At 36.0% G+C, this 27,301-nt stretch overlaps 1 protein-coding gene across 5 annotated transcripts in view; it reads left to right on the top strand.

The window, feature by feature from the left end:
* The window catches only part of LOC145693390 (cyclic nucleotide-gated channel alpha-3-like), a 369,908-nt gene that overhangs the window by 16,179 nt on the left and 326,428 nt on the right, over nucleotides 1-27,301 (top strand). The window contains exon 2 of one of the 5 annotated variants that reach the window (XM_081769345.1): nucleotides 22,870-22,925. The exons of the other annotated variants lie outside the window; for them this stretch is intronic. The gene's annotated coding sequence lies outside the window, so the exon portion shown is untranslated. The remainder of the gene's footprint in view (nucleotides 1-22,869; nucleotides 22,926-27,301) is intronic. 5 annotated transcript variants of the gene reach the window in all.

The following is a 27,301-nucleotide window of genomic DNA, read 5'->3' as shown; positions in this document are numbered from 1 at the left end:
GAACATCTAACTAGTCTTGCCCACGTATTTCATCGTATTGCAGAATTTGTTCGTTCTAGATTTTCACATGTGGATGTATTAATTTCAAATACAAAGAAGGTATTTTTGAAGGCTCCCAGTAGAGTTGAGAAATTTAAAGAACTGTTCCCTGAACCACCTTTTCCTCCTCAGCCGGTAATAACGAGGTGGGGAAGCTGGATTGATGCTGTGTTACTATGCTACGAACTTTGATGCAGTGAAACAAGTGTTACAACATTTTGATTCTGAAGATGCATCTTCCATAGATAGCGAAACAAATGTTTGATGACTGGAAGTTGAAGCATGATATTGCTTACATTCAGAGCAATTTTTCGTGTCTCAGTAGTACTATTGAATCCTTGGAGAAATCATCATCTAGCTTTTCAGACAATCTTGAAGTTATTCGCTCAACAGTTGCTTCTCTGGTAGGTGTGAAAGGATCGGTTGGGGATGCAGTAAATAAGAAGATAGCTTTCGTTTTGGAGATAGCTTTCGTTTTGGAGAAAAATCCAGGCTATAAGACAATCTGTGCTATTAGTGGAGTGTTAAGCTAAATCCGGTGTCGTGGCTATTGAATACACACCTTCTGATTTGTGCAAGTTTTAAGTATGCACCAATTACTTCGTGTGATGTTGAACGATCGTTTAGTCAATATAAAGCTCTGTTGCGTGATAACAGGAGAGGTTTTGTGTTTGAAAATTTGAAACACATTTTCGTTCCTTACTGTTACGGAAATCGTCTGTTGAAATAGTGAAAAGACTAATCGAGAATGTTTTGTTCTTCACGATATTTTTTACTAAAATGTTTTGAGTGCGTAATGTACGGGAAGGTTCTATAACGCTGGACGCCCGTTAGAAGTACAATGGCATAAACAAAGTTTTCGTAAAAATTCCTTCCTAAATAAGGTTAATTAAGATTAATTAGAGATTAGAGAGGTTAGGCTATGTTAGGTTAGGTTAGTATCCGTTGTACAGGTAGGCGGGCCAGTGTTCTAGAATTCTCCCGTAATGTACAGTTGAACGATCTTTGGATGATTTCTGAAAGTATAAATATGCAGCAAGACTTTGTGTGAAGTGGAACGACCATTTAGTGCATAGAAACCCTTTATACGCGATAACAAGATAAGTTTTCTGACTGAAAATTTGAAACTCATTCTGTTTCTTAGTGTTGTGGAGATCATGCTAGAAAAGTAACAGGTAGCAAACATTGTAATTGAATAAATATTGTATTTACCACATTAAATGTAGAAAACGTAATAGAAAATGCTGATATTTTCATTTTACATATTTTATTCTTTTGGAAGAGTTCTATTACATATTTTTGAGATTTTATGTGCATATATATGTACATATTTTCATTGTTTTTAGTACATGATTATCCGGGCCCTAGTCATAAGAAATGTAAGCAGTAATATGGAACATTTTTAGTGTTGCTCAGAAGATGGGACACTGCTCGCATCTCGTCTCGTCTCGATTAACAAGACGACTATGGATTTTTATAACGAGACAGCCTCAAATGTGAGCACCAATGTAAACACCGGTATATACTGTAGTCCTTATCACCAAGGCTGAGACCTTCACGATCAAACTTTTGAGCCGAAGCAGAAGCCAAACCCAGGTAGTGATGTTAACTGGCTCAGTTTGGTTCAACTGAGGAGCAGCTCGAGCCTGCTCTGTTGATATGAGGCACCGACTCGGCTCAGGTGAGCCATCGGCTCGAGCCGCCTCGGTTGTGTGAGCTGTTGGCTCGGTTCGATAGCGAATGAGCAATGAGCCGAGCCGCTAGAGCCGTTGAAAACCCGAGCCGAGTAGGTTTGAATATGTTTGGCCGCCCCAGTCTAACTTTTAACGAGTTTTGGTTCGATCCTGGATACTTGCTCCTCCAGAACTGAAACCCAGAACCTCGTGAACGATGTCCTTGTCTCCTTGACTTCACCTTTTCCGAGGTCAGCTGTGAACTAGTTTTTAGTATTCAGATACAAACGGCTTATCATTCATGTTTATACACGCTGGGTTGTTATAATAATAATAATAATAATAATAATAATAATAATAATAATAATAATAATAATAATAATAATAATAATAATAATAATAATAATAATAATAAGTTGTAGTAATAGTGAGTATCATTGATAATTATATTACCTACGTAGGATACTTGAAGAAAGTACTTGAAATTACACACAGCATTTGGCTCGATTTGGCTCTACTCGACTCGAAAGTTGAGTCGAATTGGAGGAAATTTTTCGAGCCGAGTTCTCGAGTCGAGCTCAATGATGTCGGTTTCGAGTCGAGTTTCAATGAAAACTCGCTCGAACTCGCTTCTGCACATCCCTACATTTTATGTATGTAGGTTTTTTTATGTACGGCCGAGAGAGGGAGGATGAAGTTCGTTTTTTAAATTTTTCATCAATTTTTTCATCAGATTTTGGAGACCATTCCTCCAACTTTGTGGTACATCCACAAAAATTAGTATGTGAAGCACGACGTAGTCCCCTACATGATAGTAACCTGTATATGTACTTGTGTTTATAGAGGAAGAGGGGGTCAAATTTGGCTAATTTACCTGTACATTTAGTTTCAGAACGGTTCCATATAAGGCAATATATATTTGAAGTGGTCTATAAGCATAATTCTTGTTCGTATACATGATGTGTGCAGCAAAAATGATTTGCATATGGACGTGGTACTGTCGTGGGGGAGGGGAGAGAATTTCTAATTCAATGAATGTTTTTCTGCGCATTTTTAAATACTTCCTACATAAAACGGATTCATTACGCAATGACAGCAATGGCTACCATTTCTTATATTATTGTCACAAGTATGTGGTCTACACATTACCATCATTTTGTCAGCGCAGGTAACTGCAAGAGTTGCTAGGGCCCCGCAAAGTCAATATTTTCATATTTTTAAATGATTTTTATGTCTGTTCGTTTCTACAAATACCGCGGGAATTTCACGAATGTTATTTCGTTGAAATTTGTGGTCTTTAAGCTTTCCAACTGTGTATAAATCATGACTCTGTGATAATTAGGAGAGTCACCGGAGCCCCGAACGTGAGAGTCTACCATTTTGTTAAAATCCCTGGCGGGCGTCTAAAGGTTAATTGTGTTGTTATGCCGTAGACACTAATCATTGTTAACTATCCATGTTGCAGATAGAGACGTATCTTGCAAACTGTTTAGTTAAGAGATGTCATTTGCTCCTTGTAGGCTAGTCACTGCTCTTTTCTATGAGTTGTATTGTATTTGTCAGAGTATTTCTTCTAGCTTATGGTGTGAGAACTGTTCATTATTATGGAAATGATAGTGACCAAAAAATACTCGTTTTGAATTTGTGAATATGGATCTTAGAACAGTGTATAGTGTGTTTAACTTCAACCATTCTTGGAAATTAAGAAATGTTCAAATACTTCACTTGAATTTCTGTTGGTTTAGTTATACGCGCATTGATGTACAGAATTTCGTTCAGTAATTGCTGTTATAATAAGAATATAACTCTACTTTAATTTACTTCATGCACAAATCCTGCGGAGGATGGGTTGTTTGTTAGAAAATTAAATTAGCTTCTTCAATCTGATATTTTAGTTGTTTTAAACATGTCCAACCGCCATCGAAAAAAAGCGTTTAAAACAATTTGTTTAAAACGTTTAAAACAAACTGAATAAAACAAAGCCCTCGTTTAAAACATGTTTTAAACATTTTGTTTTAAACATATCAACCCTGCTTTTTATTACTCGTGATCAACAGCTTCAGAAATAGTTCGAGTTTGTTACATTTCAGTAGAGATTCGCAGATGGAAATTAGATCGAGTAAATGTTTTTAAGTCAGATCGTGTGGCACCTAAGCATCGATCTTCTTTTTGTGTTCAGTTTTCTCTAAATGGTTTAATACTACAGGGTGCGGCACGTAAAACCGGCCTGTAAAGTGAACACATAAAATGAAATGTAATGTATTGAATATGATTAACTACAACACATAAATGAAATGTAATGTATTGAATATGACTACTCACCTTCACAGCAGCCTTCACAGCAGGTGCTGAAAGTGTCCTCCGCCCACTTCAACACACGTGTGAGCACGATTGAGGAGATTCATATATACCCTTGTCAGTTCTTGTGTTGTAATGCTATTAGTGACATCCTGGATCCTGGTCTTGAGTTCTTCAATTGTGCGTGGATTTGTTTCGTATACTCTTCCCTTTAACAGTCCCCATAAGTAAAAGTCACACGTGGACAAGTCTGGTGACCGAGGAGGCCACAAGCCTTTGCTGATTGTCCTCTCTGGTGTAAACGTCTCATGCACAAGGGACAATGATGCAGCTGATGTGTGGCATGTTGCACCGTCCTGCTGAAAGTAACATAACTGACGCTCCTCTTCGGTCAAGTGTGTATAAAACTCCTCCAGGATTCCCATATACACATCACTGTTCACTGTCGTCTCAAAGAATATGGGCCCAATAACGCGTGTGGCGGAAATGGCACACCAAACACCAATCTTCTCATCATGCAAGGGTACCTGGTGGATTGCGTGTGGATTTTCTGTCGACCAATACCGGTTGTTTTGGGAATTTACGTACCCAGACAGGTGGAACCACGCCTCGTCACTCATGATGAGCATTAGTGGATCCAAGAAACCACTGGCAACATTGCTCAACAGCCATGAACAGAAATGCACCCTCTTCTGCAGGTCAGGCTCCTTCAGTTCTTGCACAACACTTATCCGGTACGGTTTTAACTTCAGTCCCCTTAAAACACGTCTGCAACTTCTCTCACTCGCATGAACCTGTTGACTCAATCTCCTGGTTGACTTTCGAGGACTTCTTATCATTATCTCCTCCACCTGCATCTTTAATTCAGGTATGCAGACAGATGGTCGTCTGTTCCTGGGAGCATTTTGAACCGATCCTGTACGCTGCCATTTTTCAATCAATTCCTGAATGGTGCTTTTTGCTGGCACAGAACGTCCTGGAAATTTCTCCCGAAACAAATTCTTTGTTTTCACAAAAGATCCAGTGAGAATGAACCCTTCAACAATGGCAACACGCTCGGGTATCGAATACGGCATTATCACACACTGACACTCACCCGGCTTAACACAACGAGGCCTTTTTCTCAACTGGTTTCGACAAGTTTCACTGGCTGCGGCTGCACGTGACTGCTGCAGGTCACGTAAGTCGACCCGACCTCGACACGCCATCTCTTGGTAGGAAGGTAGATTATTTAAGTGTTTCCAAAAACACAATATACCAGAATATTACGACGGGCCGGTTTTACGTGCCGCACCCTGTATTTGGCAATGGATGTTTAGGTCATTACGGTCATGATTGCTTACATGCTGGCCTTGCCTGACTTTTGCCAGAGTATCATTCATTTTTGTTGTGATTGGTCGCCCACTGCGAGGATCGTCTTGGGTATCGACGTTTTCAGTACGAAAGCGACTGAATGCTCTTTTGTCTGTAGATTTTGATAACATATCTTGTCCATAAACAATACAAGTTTTTTTTTTAATCTCGAGCCTGCGTAGTATTTACGACTTTATTGGAATCAAATTTTAAAATGCAGAAAGTTCACTTATCATCAAGCGCAATAATTTAGTCTGATGTAAGAAGTCGAATATTATTTTGCATATCTTCTAGCTTCAACCATCAGCTGTCGAATGATGTTAGGCCTGGTCCGCTACAACTCGTACACATGGAGATATAAGACACTAACGCCGTCTCGTGCATAAAGTCTAATTACTTTTTAAACTACTTGATATGAAACGTAGAATTTTACAGGACTGTTGATGATAGGGATGCACGCGAGACGAGACGAGACGAAAAATGGAAAAGTCTCGTCTCGTCTCGCAGCCTTAAATGTTGGTCTCGTCTCGCGTCTCGTCTCGTCTCGCAAATGTGAAGTCTCGTCTCGCGTCTCGCATAAAATTTTGAGTCTCATCTCGTGTCTCGCGCGAGATTTTCTCGCATGGTCTCGCAGTCTCGCATATATTCTGGGTCAAAATTTGGCAATGTGTAATTCTATGGCTGTTAATGAATGATGATGTGATATTCCGTCCGAAGGCAGGTATTTGACCTAAAAGTCCCTTGGCAAGGTGAATCCATAGTGGTTTGCCATTGCTTTCCATGGGATGAATGTTCATAACATCCTAAGGAGACGGAACCTAGAGTTCAACATGGTATCCGAATTTGTGTCTCCTCCGCTCCAAATTAAAAGAAAAGTTGTGCTGGAATTTGATTGCTGGACCATTAATTTTCGTCAAATTAATAGCATAATTTGCAACAAAAGCAGCATATATTGTTGCTGGATCCAACATTGTTTTCCAGCTTAGAGGTCTCCAGCAATACTTAGTTCTTCTAAAATATCGTCGCCACTATCAACATTTACACGTTTTGGTCGTTTCCTTGAAGGGTGATTTTCCATTATAAAGATATTTTTATACCACCAAGAGCGCTTGTAGGCAACAAAAGAACTCCTCACAACACAATACGACCCAATTCTTTCGGTTCGTTCGGGCTTGTAGCAATGTTGCATTATCGCATTTTATCAACTTTCGCTTTCAACTTATATAGTGTTGCCAGATCTAGAAAATAAAATTACTGATAGATATAGGGCCATTCCTACCATCTCCCCCAAACCTATAGGGCCATCCTACCAAACCAGTGTTTGAATTAAACTTCCGAACTACAGGGGGATGTTTTTGATAAATATTATATATAGAAATAAAATACTTATTCCATTTAAAAATATCATGTTATTTCTGCGAGCCGAGCCGGGGATAATCTTTGACGAGAGGGGATTTTCCCGCCATCCCCTAACATTAATCACTAGTACTAATGTGAAAAAGACAGAAACAACATAAATATCACATTTCGCAGCAATAGGGAGTCTTATTCGCTTTTCAGACCAAAAACAGAAGTTCATGTATTCGTGCGCGCCCGCGTGTATGTGTTTGTGTCGCAAAATAAAGTCCTAAATCGATGCTGTAATAAATTTCCAATTTACAAAGCTTTTCTTTTTTAATAATGTTTACAAACTAAAGAAGGCTTTAATTCTGAAAATCAACCTTGAATAATAATAAATCTCATAAAATGTCAATTGCCCCAATCACTTTTTTGTTCCTGGAGGCATTAATGCTCAACTTAGAAAACTCAATACATGTAAAATCACTAAATATACAATTAAATGTAATTCATAAATGTTGCGAGACTGCGAGAAGTCTCGCGAGACTTAACCGAGTCTCGTCTCGCATGGTTTAGTCTCGTCTCGCATAAAATCCTCACTCTCGTCTCGTGTCTCGTCTTGCAAATGCGAGACGAGACGAGACTCCTCGCGTCTCGCGTGCATCCATAGTTGATGAATTTCATACATTATGAGACAAGATGTAAAGGGTTGAAATGATGGGTTTTGTTTTAATGTGTTCAATTTTCTTAGGTTAAAACTAAAGAACTTTATCATTCTAAATAGGTGATAGTTTTATTATGATTTGAAAATAACAGACTTTCTGCCATTTTTATTGCAACACAATAACCCTGTCCTTATAGAACTTCTATGGTATATGGTCAACAAATAGAGACATGTGGTTTTCACAAGCTTCTTTTGACACGAACTTAACACAATTAAGAGAGTTCCGCAGAGACCGAAACAAATGATAGTTTGTCTGTGCGCAATCCAGGTTTCTATTGGGTTTGTCCTTTTTCAAGAGTAATGCCACAAGATCACATACTAACAGTCTTACAAGATACGCACCATCACATTTCCTTTCCATGTCACGATTTGGGCCTTTTTGTGAGTTAATGACTAGTGATGATTCCACCGTCCTCTTTGTCTTCGTCTCTGTTCCAGAATTTTACACCTATCAGTCAACCATACTGATCAAGTCCCTTTGGGGAAGTTCTCCTTATCGTCATTTCAAAGATGAAGAATTTCCGCTGATGCGTCCTGTCTATACTCTATTTGGAACTGCGCCAGGAAGCGTTGGACCTAGCTGCGGCAACTTTTGCCATGCATATAGCTCATTGTCTTATGTTAAGTCTGCCCTCTGACTAACAATTACTTTGCAACCACGGGAGATTCTTTCTTCGCAATTACGCACTCTTACCAGAGAACAGGCCATATGCTGCATTCCTCATTCTGGACCCTTGTTCCACAACACTAAAAATGATGTAGTATTTCCACCGTATTTTCCCATTGATTGATTGTTCTTTTTAATTCTCTAGCTGCAAAAACAAACACCTCGAACTTCAACTGGTTTAACGGGGTACGCCACTTGGTTTTCTGGCTCTCAAGGCCTTTTCAGCTATTGTGCATAAAACTGTGCTGATTCGACAGCTGAAGGATCAAAGTTTTCTTCCCAATCTAAGTTGTTGATCCAAGTCTATAAATAAAAAGAAATAATTGCATTATGGACACCCCTTGTATAGCCATTGTCTTTCAGAATAAGGGAAAAGTTACTAAGGATTGTTAAATACAGTGTGTCCGTAAAGTCGCGTAACCCAAAGTTTGATTGCGTATATCTTTTGATCCAAGAATGATAAAGACCTGAGACTTGAAACAAATGTAAGCATGTTCTATGTAGATATTTTCGAGATTATGACCAATGGTAGAACTTGTAACGTTTTTCTGTAGTAAGAAATTAGCAAAACGAAGAAAATCAATATTCAGTTGCAGAAAACTGATTTCCTGCGGGTGAATTCCTGTGTATATGTACAGTATGCATCAACATTTATCCAAATGTGACAAGATTAATGCAGTGTTGCCATATAAATAGGCTCTTTAATGCAAGTCCGTAAAATGGGTGTTTTTTGAAAGAAACGCGGCCCCTGGCAACACTGTTGTCGTAAAATTACTGCAACAGGTGTGTTTTAGGTTAATTAATGATAAGCAATGAGAATTTGCACATAATTGATAACATGAACTTTTATTCAAAAGTTTGCGATGCAGCGACGTTTCTAGCGCAATAAACTGAAAGGGACTTCGGCCGAAACTAAGATAGAAATTTTACATTTCTGATGTAAAACAATAACCAAGGGTTGTAGAATGCTTTTCTGAGAATATTGGTGAAATAACTATGTTTCTAGCTTAATTTTATATTTCACAGCTGTTTTTGATTTCCTGTTATGTGGTTATTTCTCTATTATTTAAGTTGATTTTATCAATGAAAATTAGCTTCAAAATATTAATTTTATGAATTCCTTCTGATTTTAAATTTCCCTTGTGCAGAGAACTAGGTCACTTCTAAATGGAATTTACAACTATAACTGTATAGTGTGTCCTTCTGGTACTATTGCGTAGAACTGCTTGAGGACACTAACCTCAATAATATTTAAAATCATATTATCATTATTATTATTATTATTATTATTATTATTATTATTATTATTATTATTATTATTATTATTATTATTATAGGTTATAACAGCTGTTTCCAAACTTTCTTCCATGAAGCCATGGATCACCGCAAAATATTTAACGATTAAATGATATAATATGATTAATGATTTTCAGGTACATTCTAATTTAAATAGTATTTCAATTGTTTATTTTTAAGTTATATCTACCCAACTATATTAACTAAAGTCGCGATGGATAAGGCGTCTAGAAGAGATAACACTTCTTGCTTGCTCATTAAACGCAAATCGTGACTTGGAGACCACTATTTATTAGGTTTATTAATTTTTAAATGAATGCCAATAATCTAGCCACACTGGAATACCGTTTCTCGTGTCATCAGTGAAATCAAGCAGTGCTGGATCTGATCACAGAAATGATGGGTGACCATTTATATTGGCATTGTGGCATCCATCTAGCGTTATGAGGACAATCGTTAAGCTACTTGAAAAAGGAAGTACCGAACTCCGATCTAGAAAGCCAGCATTGATGGTGAGGAGAGCCGATGTGCCCAAAGACATGAGTGTAACAATCAGTGATGGTTTCAGAAGCTTTTACAACGGGACTTTTAATAACCGAAGGGGGGGGGGATGAAAGTAATATTGCTACAATAAATATAAGCCAGGTTGAGGATTTTCCGCTGGGCTTCCATCTGAAATCATTATTGCCCAAAATCCGGCTATTGGTCTTGGTTCTCTGCGGGCTTGTTGTGCCAGAGTTTAATTTCAGTTTTTAATTTTAAAAGAACAGCAAAAGGGAACACATCCCTTTCTGTGAACCAACTGAGTGATGTAAAGAGACCAAAACTAGATATGATGTCAAAACTTACTCTTGTTTTCTTTTCGATCTTTTGTTCTTAGTACCTGCTTGGCTGAATTCGTGGGTGGAGTTGGTACCTTAGCATTCCAAACACATGTATGATCAATCTCACAGACGAATATCGAGGAACTGCCTATACGAGGTTTGATAAACAAGTACTGGATTGTATAGAACATATTAATTATATTGTAAAATCCCTCCCTCCCATGCAGCGTCAATAGTGTTCGCATCTATACTACTTGTTTGCGTACGTACGGAGTACGAATTGGTGCGTTATAGTGTTTAAAAATAAAAAAAAAAAGAAAATGTAATCTTTCCGTTTAACGTCCTACGATTATGCCCGTTAGGTTAAAGGAGAGATATGATTAAGGCAATAGGTCTGACAGGGCATATGAGGGGTGCAGCGTTAGACAATTAGTGAACATTGTGGAGGATAACGGAAAATGCCACGTGCTCGTGTTAGACCACATTATCGCCACCTGACAGATTTTGAAAGGGGTCTTGTTGCAGGGTCAATATGTGCTCATCTGGTCAAAGCGTGCAATATCCAGGAATGTGAGGCATTCAAGTGTGACAATGGTCCCATGTTGAAATAAAAGGGGAAGCGAGAAAAACCACACGCGTTGTTAAGGTTTGAGCACACCAAGGGAAAATTGGGGTATTGTGTCTAAAGCACATCGCAACCTCTTTTCACGTACGCCTACACTACGGGTAAACTAATGGATTAACTACAACACCCCATATCATCCCGCATCATTGATCGAAGACTAGTTGCAGCCAGATTATGAATTGCCGTCTTATGCGTACGCTACCGCTTACACCACGCAATCGTAATCGCAATCAGTACATGACAATTTTTGAAGTGAGTACCGAGTTTGTGCTCCAAACTCTTGCCTCATATTGGAAGTAGTTTCTATTTGAAGTTGTTGACATCTGTAGTTAAATGGGAAAGCAAACGCAGTTCCCGTTGTATTTTTTTTTTTTTTGTGTGTGTGTGTGTAGATGAATGTCTGGTGGCTGAGTTCTCAGCAGGGTTGACACTTCCATTTGGCTGCTACCTAGATGTTTGGTGGTGGTTGTGGTCGGGCATGAATGTTTCGTATTGCAGTTAGTGTTCCAATTTGACGGAGTACTTGATGGTCTGAGTTCCTTATTTGCTGCCAGAAGCGTTTGGTGTAAATTTCCATCTGTTCTTCTATGTATAGTAGTCCTAGATCTTCGTGGAGCTGTTGGATGCTCGTGTCACGTTAGTGGTCTGTGATGAGTCTTGCTGCATTATTTTGTACTATCTTTAGTTTTCTTCTGTGACATTTCGCTACATGTTTCCAGGCAGGATGCGCATATAAGATAATAGGACAGACGAGTAAGTTGTACAAATGTACTCTGGACGATAATTATAAAGTCAGGCGACTTAGTAGAATTGGAAGCTTTCAGGATGCGTTCTGTAGTGCTAAAGGTGTGATCTGATCCGGTCCAGCTGCTTTTGTCTTATCCAGACGGTTTATGATTGATTTAACTTCTCAAACAGTGCTGAGTAGTTCCATTGAAATAGGATCGGTAGGATGTACTGTATTAATGAAATGATGTACTGTACGAATTGTACATTCATCATAAGGATCTTCATTAGGCTGGAATTGGTTGAAGAGTTGCTGGGCGAAGACTTCAGCCTTTTCATGTGAATCAAATACGAGGCCGTTTGGCCCATGCAAAGGTAAGGTCGAGCGATCTGTTGGTTTTGCAATACCCTGAATGAGTCGCCAGTCCTTGCTAGCCACTTGTGGTGACTGTATTTTTTCGTCCCATTGCTTATAACGCATTCTGAGTAAGTGTTTATTGAGGCGTTGAGTGATGTTGTTATACAGTCGTTTGTATTCAGGAAGTCTGAAGTGTTGCCACTTCTTCCTTGCCTAGTGTTTTAGAGCAATGGTAGCTGTGGTGCGGAGAGCCTCTGGAGTTTCAGTTGAGAAGGATGTGCGAGGACGAGTAGTAGTGGTGCATACATAGGCGCTGCGTATAGTTGCGGTGAGGGAAGCGACTGCTTGATTAATATTGGCTGCAGTTTGTAGAGGAGTGCGATGATCTATGCTGTGATGGAGGATGTTCCGGTAGGCTTCCCAGTTGGTGGTGGCTATTGTTGGTAGTCGAACAAGAGGTGTAGTGTACAGATGGTGAATTGCAAAAATTATAGGATTGTGGTCCGAATCGAGAGCAGAAATAAATTCTGAATCTCTCGTAGTTGTGACATTGACATAGAGAACAGTGTCCAGTACATCTGGGTTCCCGCCGTTCTTAGGAAAGTGGGTAGGCTCTCTGGGTGCGGTGGCCTGGAGGTCCAATGTGGCAAGATTGGCTTCTAATGTGATTCCTGTACGATTATTTACCCTAGAATTCCATGAGTGGTGCTTTGCGTTGATGTCGCCTACTATTAGAACACGATTCCCTAGCTGGCGAAGCTTCTGGAGATCTTCAATGACCAAGGCCTTATCTGGAATTTTGTACGCTGAAACCATATAGATCGGTTCGTCTCTTGTTAAGATTTTATGCAGGTGACTTCTAGAGCTTCCAACGTGGGTGACAGTAGCGTGACATAAGGAAGATGGTTTTTGATGACCACTGCAGTGCCTCCTTGACGAGTGAGACGATCGTTTCTGATGCGCATGCGGCTGCATTTGGACTGGTACCATACCCAGTAAGCGCGGGTTACTGACCAGCAGGGTCGTATCATTTTCAGCGATGAAACCCCGCATGTGCATCGCGTCGGATAACCATCGTCTGAGAGTATTATGGCACCGATTGGAGATGATACATTCTGACAATGTTTCGGAGACACAGTTCGATGATACTCCTGGGGTCATAATGTGAAGAACCATCTTGTATGATTTCAGCTCACTTCTGTTAATGATTCAGAAACTCTGAGGGCACAACAGTACGTCACATCATCCAGTGTCATCATTTGTTACCTCTAATGAGATAGTATCCTGTACCATCTTTCAATAGGACAACACTCCTTCATACACTGCACCTGCATGATGTCGAGGTACTCCCTTGGTCAGCAAGATCCCCCATCTGTCCTAGATAGAACATTTGCGGAACCAGCTCAGACGTCATATATGTACCAACACCAATATCCAGAAAATCAGTCGTGCATACATTCAAGCCCGAAGGGATGCTGAATTAAAATCTCATTATAACAACACTAATATATTCTAGTGACTGTTCTAGCCGTCACAGACCAATGCAACTCTAAATTATTTACCAATCCGCCGATAGTGCGCATGTGTACGAAATTACATCGACATCGGACCATTTCTTCCAGCTGCTTAACTTTTTCTGAGTCTATCAGTGTAATAACCATTTTCCTACAATTTATCTTTATTTCCAGGAAGATTTTGACATATCATTGTAGTGGAGTATTACTATTTAAAAAAAAAATCAGCTTTGCTCTTAAAGAAACCGCAGTTTTGAATACTTATTTTGTGTTTGTACGCTTTTTAATTGAACGCTTCTTTGTTACATTTGTAATTCGATATTTGTAAGTTAAATAACTATAATTGGCTCTGTAAATTATTTCAATGTAACTTTTGTGTTTCAACACTTCCAACATAATTGACCATCCTTCCAACAACAAAAAAGTCAATACTATTGTTGAAAAAAAGCTTAAAAACGAAAAGTTACAGGCAACAAGGAGAGAGTCAAGTATTTAGTATTTAGTTGTCAAATACATAGAGTCTGTAAAGTTTGCTAAAGCTGAACTGTAGTCATTACAAGTGATACATTACATCAATAATAATAATAATAATAATAATAATAATAATAATAATAATAATAATAATAATAATAATAATAATAATAATAATAATAATAATAATAATAATAATAATCATCATCATCATCATCATCAATAATATAATAATTGTACTTACCAAGCGAGATGCTGAGTTATGCATATACGACTGGTAATATTCACTGTACATAAACTTAACGATAATATTTTATATACACTGTACACTGTATATATACATTATGTCATAAAAAATTAATTTAAAAATCGTCATCATCACCGTCACTACGTTCTGCATACGTGACACTACTACCTGAACATGGATGCAAGTTATTTTCGTTCATTGACCTACTGATGGTTTGAAGTCACTGCACCCAGCATTGGCTGTGACAAATTGGAGCGTTAAGAGTTTCTGTGTGCAACTTATTTCTTGCTTTCATTTTTATTAAATTTACCCTTGAGAACATTCACATGATGTACTGGAATGAGGCAACACTAAAACATCAAGGAGCTCCTTCATGGCTAAGTGGTTAGCGTACGCGCCTTTGGTGTGGGAGACCCGGGTTCTATTCCCAGCGGGAGCTCATACGGTTCGGATTCCACGTTAATCAGTAGATTCCGTCTCATATAGCCTCGCTGCTTAAAGGGATGTTAAACTCAGATTCAATTCAACTCAACTAAAACATCAAGAGTGAACTGACCTAGTTCGAAGAAATCATTGCAGCCTCCGCCGTTTGCCAATGTTTTTAAATTTGCCCAAAATTTATCTGGTTGGCTTTCGTTCATGATCTTTGTAATGGGTATTTTTCTCCAATGATAATCGATTTTCTGTTAAATACCGATAACTGTCAGGGCCAAATTCTACGTACAACAGCAACAAGAGGAAGAAGTGATACCAATCGTGCACCATCTTTATTTAATGTTGCAGTTGGTTGCAGACATGCCAGTTTTGCAAATTGTGAATTTGAACAGAAATCAAACCGTTTCTTTAATTCAGAGCATGACATAACCAAGAAATCTCTACAGTGTACCTTAAATGAATTTACAGCTTCTTTTTTCTCTTCGGGACTTAATTTTTGGATCATTTGCATTACTTTTACCCCTAAATATAGGCTATATATTATTTAATAGTGAGAAATAGCTCCTGTTCGTTGGATCGATCTTTTCGAGATCAGATCGAACAACCTAATTTCTATGTAAATAAACACAAAAGTTCTTTATATACAAGACTCATTTTTGTATATAAACTAGGAAACAAAATCTGCTGACTTTAAAACAATTCATTCAGTGTCTCAAACTTCGAACAACCCATTCAATACAGCTTCATAATAGGATCGTTGAAAGCACTAAGTATGGCTTGTGTTATGTCTGTTTGATTACTAACAGAGCAGTAGTAAATACAATATCAGGGGTTCCCATTGTTCTATAATTCGTCGCACGACTTGCAACAATGGCAGTCAATGTGTCTGAAGGGTCTCAACATGTAATGAGGTTCAACATTGCAAAAGTCTTGAACATCCTGCAACTGAACTTCCCTCTTACTGCTGTGTTTAAAGAAGGAATAAATATTCCTAGCAAGAAGTTTGCATTCGCTCGGAAGCTATTTGCAAGCTTCACTTGCATACAATTGAAGGAAATGACACATCCACCCCTTTTGTATCGTGCCACCAGGAAACATATCACGTAATTTCTGGGCCACTGGATTGTTCTTTCCAACATCGTGTAGTATCCGTCACTAGCAAGCATGATTTATCGAGAGAGACACTTGCATTTTCGAATGATTTCATTGTTCCAGTGAATAATCTCCCAGCAGTGACAACTTCTGGATTCTATCCAGAAAAAAATCTGAATAAAGCGCCGAAATCCCCGAAGTTTTAACAATCCCCTCATTTTAAAAGTCTCACGTAAATGCACATAGTTTTAATAGTGGCTATATCTGTAAACTCGTATACAATTACGCTGAAATTACAAATTTTTAAATATTCTGCTAGTTCCTCCGAATGCACTTTCTCAATAATATCTTTTACTATGTTTGTCGCTTTATTGCGTCCTAAAGACACTCCAGCAGCGATTTTAGAGTTAGGAAAATTCTTCCCTACCATATGATTGGCCATTCGAAGCGAAAAGTTCTATGCCGCTATAAAACTTCACATTCGTATCTCCGCTTCATTTATTTGTGTTTTGTGTGTCAGCGGCTGAACAAATTAAAGTCTACTCTTCTTTTAAATATATTACGCACTCCACTTATTATTAATGTTTTTTTTTTCTTTTCACATGATTGTTTATTACGGTTAGTTTCTCTGTAAATTAAACATTACACACGATGCACTTTGCTCTTTTAGAATTGCTACTAATAGGGACAAGGCACCCCTTAAATCACTGTGGAACTTCCATGTTCACCTGTAATTTTGTTCTGTGCTTAGGTTTTCCTGTTGATGCCTCCGTTATTTTTTCTCTTGATTGGTATTTCGTCTTGGTTATTCAAGTCACTATTCGAAGTCGATGACCACCTTTGTCTATTAGAAGCTTGGAACAAGTTTTTTTTTTTTTTTTAAATCGTTCTCTGCATTATACTGTATTGTATAATCGCACCGAAACTACGAAAGTCTTACTTAAAACAAAAGAAAAGAAATACGAATTTCGCGAACGAAAGCACGACTACCGCACTCAGCACACGTCTTCTTCTTATCTTCAAGCTAAGAAGACAACTAACAAACTAAATAAGAAATATAAATATATTTTTCTATACAACTTTTTTTTTTATTGTTATTATTTAAAATTTCAGTACAACAGCGGTGATCTATAAAGAATAAGTCTACAACCGCCAAAGTCTTAGTAACCGCTCATCTTTTATTTCAGGAAGATTCTGGAATTGCAGAATTGCAGAAATAATCAAATTTCACTTTTATGTTTTTGTTGGCTTCTATCTTTTCCGGCCACGAACCCGTATAAGTTCTGGTAGAGATAGGAAGCGGCAAAAAGTCGGGTGTTATACATTGAAAGTCTCTCTTTTCCTCCACGGAAATGACCTGCCATTAACAACCATGCAACACTAAAAAGGAATATGAGGGGTCTTGACCATTTGCACGTGTTAAACATATCATTGTTTTCATAAAGGATAACCTCCACTCAATTTGGAAGTAGGAACCCATCAAACAGGGAGTTTACATTAGCTCATTCTTCTTCCCCCCCCCTTTTTTTGACAACTTTCTCTTTACACTTGGCGTCATGCGTTATAAAACTGCCCCTTGTTTCTTGATTCGGAGTGAAAGAAAATAATAAACCTTCGAGGCAAGAAACATTCTTCCAATAATTTACCACATATCTAAATAAGAAAAATGCACGTTCCTAGAGTTTACTAAATTATCGTGGATAGACAAATCGTAAATCGTACATGATGCAAAATTATCGTATGATCCGTTAATTATTGTACACGTTGCGAACGCTGTCATAGATCTGTAAGTCTTCCCTATATTCACAAAGTAGTATCGACGGATAGATTAGAAGAATAATCAGATCTTGCCTAATCAGGAGAACAGGCCTTATCTAGAAGTTGATATAGCCTCACTTAGTGACCATATTCTAATAATGGACAATTGATAGAAATTATAAATAGATATTAATTTCCTTTCTTGTGCTGCGTTTTTACACCGAAAGGAAATGTAAAGATCTCGACGGTATCAATATTTTTTAATTATATTGATGTCGAAGAAACCTACCTGAAAGTTACTGACAACTTTTATAAACAAATCAGAACAATATTTTAATTATTTAATTCTTTAAAAATAGAAGTAATCGAAAACATTTTTCGCTAAACTACTTGAATAGGTGTTCTGGCTTCTGAAATGGGAAAGAGATAAAGGGTTAATTTAGACAAAAAAAAAAAAAAAAATACCCATCTACATTACGCTGATGACGTTGTTCTCTTTACAAATAATTGTTAGAACTGTAAAGTATTTAACAAGCAATGATTTGGGTTGAAAGTGGAACATGAGAGAAAGTGAAAATGATGTTTAGCACCTCATAAGAAGTCAACGATAGAAGTTGAAATATACGGAATTAAGAGAAATGAATAGCTATGTCTCTTTGACATAGAAAATGTCAATGAATAGTAGAATTAATTAAGAAATTAACAGATGTGATAAGTTGGAGTGCACACAGAAAGAAGATATTATATTAAAATCTAAAATTTAGATTTGGTTCAAATGAACACTTTTCAATGAAAGTATCGTAGTTAATATTTTATTCCTATGTCTTAGAATGTAAATATACGTTTCAAGCCTATTGGAAAATGGGAAGAAGGTGTAAATGGATTACGGTACTAATGTTTGACCTTACAAACGCGAACAGTCATAGCAAATTAATAAAACGACTCGGTTTGCAGGGATCGTAATACTGCAAATTATGGAGGCGGCAAAATATCAAATAATACTTTCGACAAAGTAAATACTTTCAAATATCTAGCATCAATATTGACAGACCAGAATTATATACACGAGGAAATTAATTGTTCACTGAAAGCAGTAAATTCGTGTTATTACTTAGTTCAAAATGTTTTGTTGTTGCGGATTGTGTCGGGGAATTCGAAGCTTGAAAGATAATCATGCCTGTTGTGCTGTATAGTTGCGAAACATGGTCGCTTACTCTGAGGAAAGATCGCAGACTGAAAGTGTTTGAAAAAATCCTGAGACGAATATTCGGACCCAAGAGGAATGATAATGGGGAATGGTAGAAACTTCATAACGAGGTACCGGTACTATATAATTTATACCGTTTCCCAAACGTTGTTAGGGATATCAAGTATAGGAGGCTTAGGTGGGCAGGTCATGTAGTCAGAATGAAAGAAAGTAGGATCACTTTCAAAGTTTTAACTGGAAATCCAATCGGTAAACGATCAATAGGAAGACGTAGACGCAGATGGGAGGACAATATTAAGGTGAATCTCGTATAAATAGGGATATAAAGTAGAAACTGGATCCAATTGGCTAAGATAGAAGTCAATGGAGAACTTTCGTGAACGCGGGATTGAACCTCCGAGTTCCATAGGCTATAGCAGTGGTTATCAAACTTGTTGTTACCGCGACCCACATTAAATTTTAAAAAGTACTTTGTGGATCACCTACTTTTATGGTGGTATTTCAAACCAATTAAATTTTGTAAATCATATTTCTAATTTTTTCATATAAAGGTAACACAGAGCTAACACTATTTTCAACGCAATGCCCTACCCCGTGACAGATTTTGACTCAGCCATTCTCTTTCCATCTTAACCCAGCATCTGTACTGACTGTACAGCAGGGCAGAGTTCTGAGTAGCCACTTACTCTTCACCCCATTAACAAACGCTTTCAATTTTCATTTCCTGAATGGCGCTTATTTTACAATATATGTTTCTGCATCAAAATAAAATATTTACAATTAAAAGGAAAAACTTCTCGCGACCCACCAAAGAAACGGCCCTCGACCCACCAATGGGTCGCGACCCACACTTTGAGAAACACTGGGCTATAGCATTAGTTACTTCGTTATATTTGTACAGAATATATATATATATATATATCTTGCAATCAGTTATGATTACTTGTGTCTTTTTATCTGCAAAATCAGTATTTACACAAATTTCCATAACATTTTACATATTTTCTAGCAAACTGGAGTAGTTTCTTTCTAATCTCTTCACTAGGAATGTCTTTTAGCTACTATTAACAATAATTGTTTCCTCGTTTTTCTCCTGTGCACGTGTCACGTTTCCAGGTTCTTCTTGTGATTTAACAGGAACGTTTGGTGCAGTTAGGTTGAGTTATATAAAAGTGGCTCAAAAGTAGGTATACAGACCTACATATATAAAACATACAGGACTGTATAATTACCTACTTTTGGGCCACTCTGTACAGTATTTACTTTCATCATTAATAATTTATTTTAATCTGTGAAGGTAATCAGAAATTGCACGGCAGAGGAATTTTTGCTTAAAAATCTGGAGTCCGACATACTATATCACCGCCAGAATGTTAGAGATAACTTATTGTTTAAATTCATATACGAGACTACTTATGTTATACTACTACTATACGAGACTCGTAGACTACTTATGTTAGACCTAGTTAAAATATTAGCTATTAATCGTATCAGGCATAAATTACACTTTATAGTACTATGATGGTGTTGTAAAGGAAATGCTTATTTTACTAATCCAGAAAATTTTTGTTCAAACTTTTTAAACAATTATGTGTTAAGTATTGCTTGATGTTTAGATAGAATGTATATACAGGGTGTCCAATATGCAATGCAACCTGGAGTTTGGGATAGTAGAACTTTTGAACCTGAAGTGATACACGAATAATGGTCATACCAAAATGAAGCCTCGTTCATGCATATATTTTTAAACTAGGAAGCAACGATTGAAGTACACTAGGAACCACACAGTGTTGCCAGATGTAACTGAAGGTGATTTTTTTTTTTTTTTTGCAAAACATGTAAATTGACTCGTAACTCATACCTATGGATGTTCTGTCGTTAATTTTCAGTTTGTTTAGTTGTAGTAGTTTTGAAACTATGTAGCAAAAAAGAATTTTTCATTTCCACCGATAACTAATCGGATGAGGCCCCTGTAAGGGGGAACATGAGAAATCATAGTTTTCGTAAATTAACACTCTGAATTGGCACCTTTGCTGATGTTTCAGTTCATCAAAAGGTGTGTTAAGGATCTATCTACATTATGCAATTCCTGAAAACAATGAAAAACAAACTTTGAAATTATTATCATAAAACGTTTACTTATATGCACCCGGCAACACTGCTACTATCAGAAATGAGTTACCAGCTCTACAGTGAATGCTGAGAGTGTCCCCTGTTTTGATTCAAACACGGGTTCACACGTTTCACCAGGTTGGCAGCAGCTTTACGAAGATTAGAAGTGTTCATGTTCTCATTGGCACTGCGAATGTTCGTTTCCAGGTCTTGAATAGTTCGAGAATTGTTCTTGTATACCTCTTGCTTTAAATAGCCCCATAGAAATGAATAGCAGTGTTACCAGGTGCATGTAAGTAAAAATTTTATCATGATAATTTCAAAATTTGTTTTTCATTGTTTTCAGGAATTGCATAATGCAGACAGATCCTTCACACACCTTTTGATGCACTGAAACATCAGCAGGGTTGCCAATTCAGTGTTAATTTATGAAAACTACGATTTCCCTAGTTCCCCCCTTAGAGAGGCCTCATCCGACTAGTTATTGGTGATAATAGAAAATTCTTTTTTCTGCTGCATATTTTGCAAGCTACTCCAACTAAGCAAACTGAAAATTAATGACAGAACATCCATAGGTATGAGTTATGAGTCAATTTACATGTTTTGCAAAAAAAATGATTTACATCTTGGGTTACATCTGGCAACACTGTGTAATTCCTAGTAGACTTCAATCGTTGCTTCCTAGTTTAAAAATATATTTATGAACAAGGCTTCATTTTGGTATAACCATTATTTGTGTATTACTTCAGGTTCAAAAGTTCTACTATCCCAAACTCCGGGTTGCATTATGTATTGGGCACCCTGTACAATTTAGATAATAGAAAAAATATTCAGTTCATGTTTAGTCTTAGAAAACTGTCGAGGAATAGTTTATAGCTACGTAAATAGATAAAAATTTTAAAATTTCATAACGTATTTATACATGATGGATAATTGCGTTAAAAGTGCTGTTTCCCATTTTTTGCATTTTACAAATTTCTTCAGAATGAAAAATGATATAAATTTTAGTTAACTTTTTGAACATATAAGTGTGTTCAAAAAAAATCCTTGTGACTTAGAATTAGATTCAAAGAGATTTTCAGGATTTTCAAAACAAATGTTCACGTAAAAAAAGATTTACGTGATAAATTGTTCAGCAATGAAGTATTTTACCACTTATTTTTAACTGCGTGTGAGCAATGTTAGTTCGTTTATCAGGTATATGGATTGTATAATAATAAAACCATGTAATACTTAATGTTTTTTATCTTTCTTTATGAAATTATTGTTTCTAGTTGTAATTTCTAGAGTGAAAAAATTACTAAATATGAATTTATCTTGAAGCAAAGTTTAGTTTCAAATGCAGTTATAAAGTTAAATAGCTACTGAAAGGGACCACTCCAAAAGAATTTCATTAACTAATTTATCTAACTTTATATTTTGAATATTCATGATACGTGCTGTTATTACGATACAGAGAGCTATAACTTATTTGCACTTCTTTTATAAAATTGGGATGCTTGTTTCTCCACATTTCCTCTCCTTATTTCACACATTTGAAATCTGGATGAAATTGTTGCTACGAACTTAACTCGCGTTTTATCGAGAAAATGTATTGTTCTTTAAAATTTTGAATAATGTACTCACTCTCTACCTTTATGTGCAGGAAAGGTAAGTTTCTGTGCAATATAAGGATACAGATATTTTAACGAAATTGTCAGAGGGATGCAATTATATGATAATAAGTACGCATGAAATTCTGTGTTTTCCAACAGCTGCAATTTTCATTTAATATGCTGGAAGTATAAGACATGAAAATTCGACTTTTAATAAGAGAAGAATCAATTAATACGTAAACTCTTCCTATTGAAATGATTAATCTCTCTTAATTATCTTTTTATCTTGGATATTCTACAGTACTTGTATATTCTGAATATTATTATAAAATACCGTAAAGAAATGTGTTTCATTCAAAAGAAATATACAATTTGGGTTATAAATGCAGATTTAAGAATTAAATAAACTATATTAATGTAGTTGAAATGTCTTGATTATTTATTTCTATTGTACATAATTTCAATATTCCGGTACATTATCGCGGTTTTTTCTTGTCTCTTGCTTTCTGGAAACCAGTAGGGGAAAGGAAGGCCTCGAATCTTCCGTGAGCTGTGGCTACTGACAGCGTGTAGGTGAGTAAAACAGTAACTACGTTCAGTCAATAACCCTTTAGCAGTAACAAAATCCAGAAATCAATCAGAATGAAAGCCTCTGGAATGAATCGAAACAATGCTTTTAATAGTTGATTAATTTTCTTCTGCCTGCTCTTTTCTGGTTTTCTTTCACTTCAAGCGGTGTTATTAAATTTCATTGCGTATCAAATGGACGAAATGAAAGCATTTCTGTGGCGTATTGTGAAAAAGCCTATGATGAGTGTATTTCTTATTGTTTCTTTGTTTTACCTTAGCAGCAAAGCACTCACTATAGCTTGGCTAAATATCTCACTGACTAGCTTTAGTATATAGTGAAAACACCCTTGTACCATAAAGTGAATAAGATTTAATGATTCTTCAAGTAGTGTGTTGCTTTGTGTTTATAATTCCCTCTCTTTTGGAGGACTTCATAAAAGAACATTTTTATGACAAGTTGGAGACAAATAATTGAATAGTCTTTATTTTGGAAACAATTATTTCAAAAGAAAGGGAAATATTGTTGATATTTTCTATATTTATTAAATGCTTGCTTTCCAGCTAATATATTTTCTTTGTTGTTATTGTATTTTGCACGTGTGGTATATATGCTTACTGCATGCTTTGGTTCGCATGTTCTTTTTTATTCATTTATTCTATTTCAATATTTTATAAATCTGTGAAACACACGTCACGAAAGAATCACAATTATAATTAATTATTGTTATTGTGTGCAGGACAAAGTTCTTTAGACAATATCTATCGCTTAATAGTAGTTCATTACTAATTTTAAACTGTTTTCAAAGATTGTTTACGCCAACAACCTTCAAAGCACAATTTTCATTTTTTCTTTAGCATCTATATCGCTTTCGTTTTGAAGTGAAAGAAAAGTTTAGCAGTCAGAAGGAACAACTAATCAGTAAGAGATAATTGAGGCCCCCTTTCCTCTCAGTTTCATCCATCCCTCTGATATTCGGTTAAGTTTGATATTTTGAATAAATTTATATTCTTGATTAAATATGAAACCGATATAAAGGAAATAAAATATTCAAACGTTATTCAAATGTTTCGAAGTAATTTTTCGTAAATAGCAAAGATATTTTTAACCCTCAATCGTTTCTTCCAAGTTCTGAAATAAATTAGTTTCCAGTAATGAATTACCCGGCTGATTAAGTAATTTCATTTTACCATAACTCTTTCAGAAGTCTCAAACACGTTAATAAAATCTTCAATTTTGGAATAGAAATATGAACTTTGTTTGAAGCCTTGGAGCAATGTAATTGTCTCTGACATACTTATTACTTGTATTATTATTGTTTTCATTTATAATACAATACAAGGTAAGGCTAATCAGAATAACTCTTACTTTATAAAAATAAAATGAATTTATCCTAGAAAGAAGAACTCTTGATCACAATTGGCATTTACTTCTTCGTTGTGCAGCATTATTGTAATGACAATCAAGCTATTGTCATTCACTTCAAATGATTTATTATTAGAGGAAAGAAGAGCTGTAGAAAATATAAACTACGAATGTGCATTTGCAAAAAGAAGTTTTCTGTATTATCGCTTTATTTATGAATAGAAAGCTATTGAAGTTAGCACTATTTCCACATATTTGGATACACAGATTTTGGCAGAATATGACATCATATAGTAACGACTGAAATATAACGTAATAACCCTGAAAATAAGAATATCTCCCTTTTTAAAATTTAGCTGATGAACTTCGATAAACGAAATGAATCGAATACATTTTGTAAACTGTAAAAAAGATCACATTTCGGGGCAAATGAATTGTACTTACTTTCTCTTTAAGTCAATAATAATGGTTAATATTAATTTGAATAATTTAGTATTGTTCTTATCATATAAACAATAATTATCGAGTAATGCGACACTATCGTCATTAATTAGACATTGATAATAATAGTACTCTACCAACTAACAGAAAAGAGAACTACGAGAGTATCTCAAACTTGTAGTAGAGTTCAGGATAAAGTATGTTCAGAATAAATCATAGGTTAAAAAGTGAAATGTATGTTGTAAACTCTAGAACCATAGGTAACTCAGCATGGAAAAAGTACTATTTTTCCCATGATAAATAATTATTACAAAAAGAGAATAAACCATCAATTACATTCATAGTGGGGTCTATGAGAAACTACTATTCAAGTTCCATTTTTTGCGGGGGGGGGTATTTTAGACCAATTTAGGGATCTCGCTTTTGGTCATTTTGTGCACTATTGAACTCTCCAAGTAACAGCTGAAATCCCTGTTGGTCTCTCCTGTTTATGTACAGTTTATTGAAATGATTAGTATATACCATATTTTACGTATTATAAGACGCAACTTAATTTTTAAGTATTTTTTTAAATGCCGTAACATTTTTTTTACCATCTTCATTATTAGATTGCAAACCCAAACTAAAATAATATATTCTAGTATGTATATTCTAGTCTGTGGTTCTGGGTTTGTGATGGCGGGGCGGGATGGAGACAGCGTTAGCAAGCTTGTAAATCCCCGCAACTCATGGTCGTCGCATAGGTTCACTGCTGCTGCCAGTTGAATCGAATGTTGCCAGATAGAGATAGGTTGCCCGCGGCGTCGAATACATGGCCATTTTTTTTTTTAGATGGGCGGGAATTTTAAATCAAACACTGAGCATTTTAATGTTAATTTAGAGTATAAGACGCACATGAATTTTGGAGGCAATTTTTTGATAAGAAAAGTGCGTCTTACAGCCCGTAAAATACGGTAATAAAATTTATAGGGGATCATATATGAAAGGCGCACCTTCCCTGTTGGATGAGTAGACCCAACGTTATCTGTTGTGTGCATTCGAAAACACATCTTACTTTTGAGGAATAAAAATATGTAACGCCGGATATATAGATAAACGAAAAATAAATAAAAAATTTAATTCAATTTTTAATTACATTTAAGTAAGGCAAAAAGTATGAGAAAAAAATTATAATGGATTCTGCAAAACTAACAATCTATTGCAACTTAGTAATTACAATAACAATGTAACAGTAACAGTAACATATAACTCTATATTTTAATTGAACAACGTTCGGAAACCGGACCAGTCAAATAAGTACAACAAACACTAGTATATTACAGCAAAAATGGTTCGAATAACTATTCCGCATATAATTTATTATTCAATTTTAGTATTTATAAGCAAACTGTGAATGATCACTTCCCACATTCAATAAACATTCGACTAATTTTGAATAAACATTCGACTAACTGTGAATGATCACTTTGCACATTGAATAAACATTCGAAAACATTTTTGCCATTTATATGTATATCTCAATACCCAAAATATTAATATTATCTAACTCGATTTGTACAATAGAAAAATTGAAACTCACCAGATTAACAAATATACTCGCGTCATTGAGTATAGCTGACTTTGCTGTCAAAGAACACTCAATATATTCACAATTATAATACACCACTCTGATAGTACCACTTCCATTATACAATTAACCACACCAGAAATTTATAAGTTGTCAATTATATTCTAGAAAGCAACCAAAGCACCTAAAATTTGAACGGGATTTCAGAAGCTATTTTCTACCACAAATCACGCTATGATCATTCAGTGTAAGAAAAACAAACGGTCAATACTCTTACTATAATATTGATTATTTTTACTCTCATTTCTCTGAATTCTATTGTAACACACAGTACATCTACCACTTCCGATTTAGGCACGAAGACTATTGTGTATTACGTACAGCCTTGTTCAAAAAATGCTTGATAGCTACCTCTCTTTAAGAGCTATATTCTTGCAATCGCAAGGATTTTGTTTTGGTTCGAAATAAGGATTTGAACTGGCTAATTATTTTATGTAGTTCCATAAAAGAATAAGAATCTAGGGTTTTTCAAAGAGATAGATGATCATTTATTAAGACAACATTGTATACCATTAACCACTGTAAATCAGAAACAAAAATAGAAACCATGATTGCCGACTTTCTGCCCATTCTGTACCATTGTAATGCTAACACACCAACCAAAAATATTTTGAGATTACCAATACTTACTTGTGGGCTTTCGGTAAAAATTATCATTTAAACATACAACCGTGCTTATTTGGTGAGCGGAGGAAATTTCAAGGTTAAATACATGATATACTTCATGTTCGATGCTGTACTTACATTTTTAATGTACTCTATGCTTCTGTTTATTAAGCAATATATGTAAAACAACATTCGTAATTGACTGGTTGAAAAACGTAAAACAAATTAAAACTAAGTTTTCTTTCCTTTTATCAATTACAAATATATGTAAGCGGCCTGTGAGTTCTCATCCTCTTGTTAGATTTCATTTCAGTTACTTTACATTCTTTAGCCCAAGTTTTA

This window comes from Thermobia domestica, chromosome 8 (assembly GCF_964235325.1).
Source record: "Thermobia domestica chromosome 8, izTheDome1.hap1.1, whole genome shotgun sequence".
NCBI classification, from domain to species: domain Eukaryota; kingdom Metazoa; phylum Arthropoda; class Insecta; order Zygentoma; family Lepismatidae; genus Thermobia; species Thermobia domestica.
Note: the sequence above shows the minus strand (reverse complement) of the source record. Positions and strands in the feature narration are given on the sequence as shown.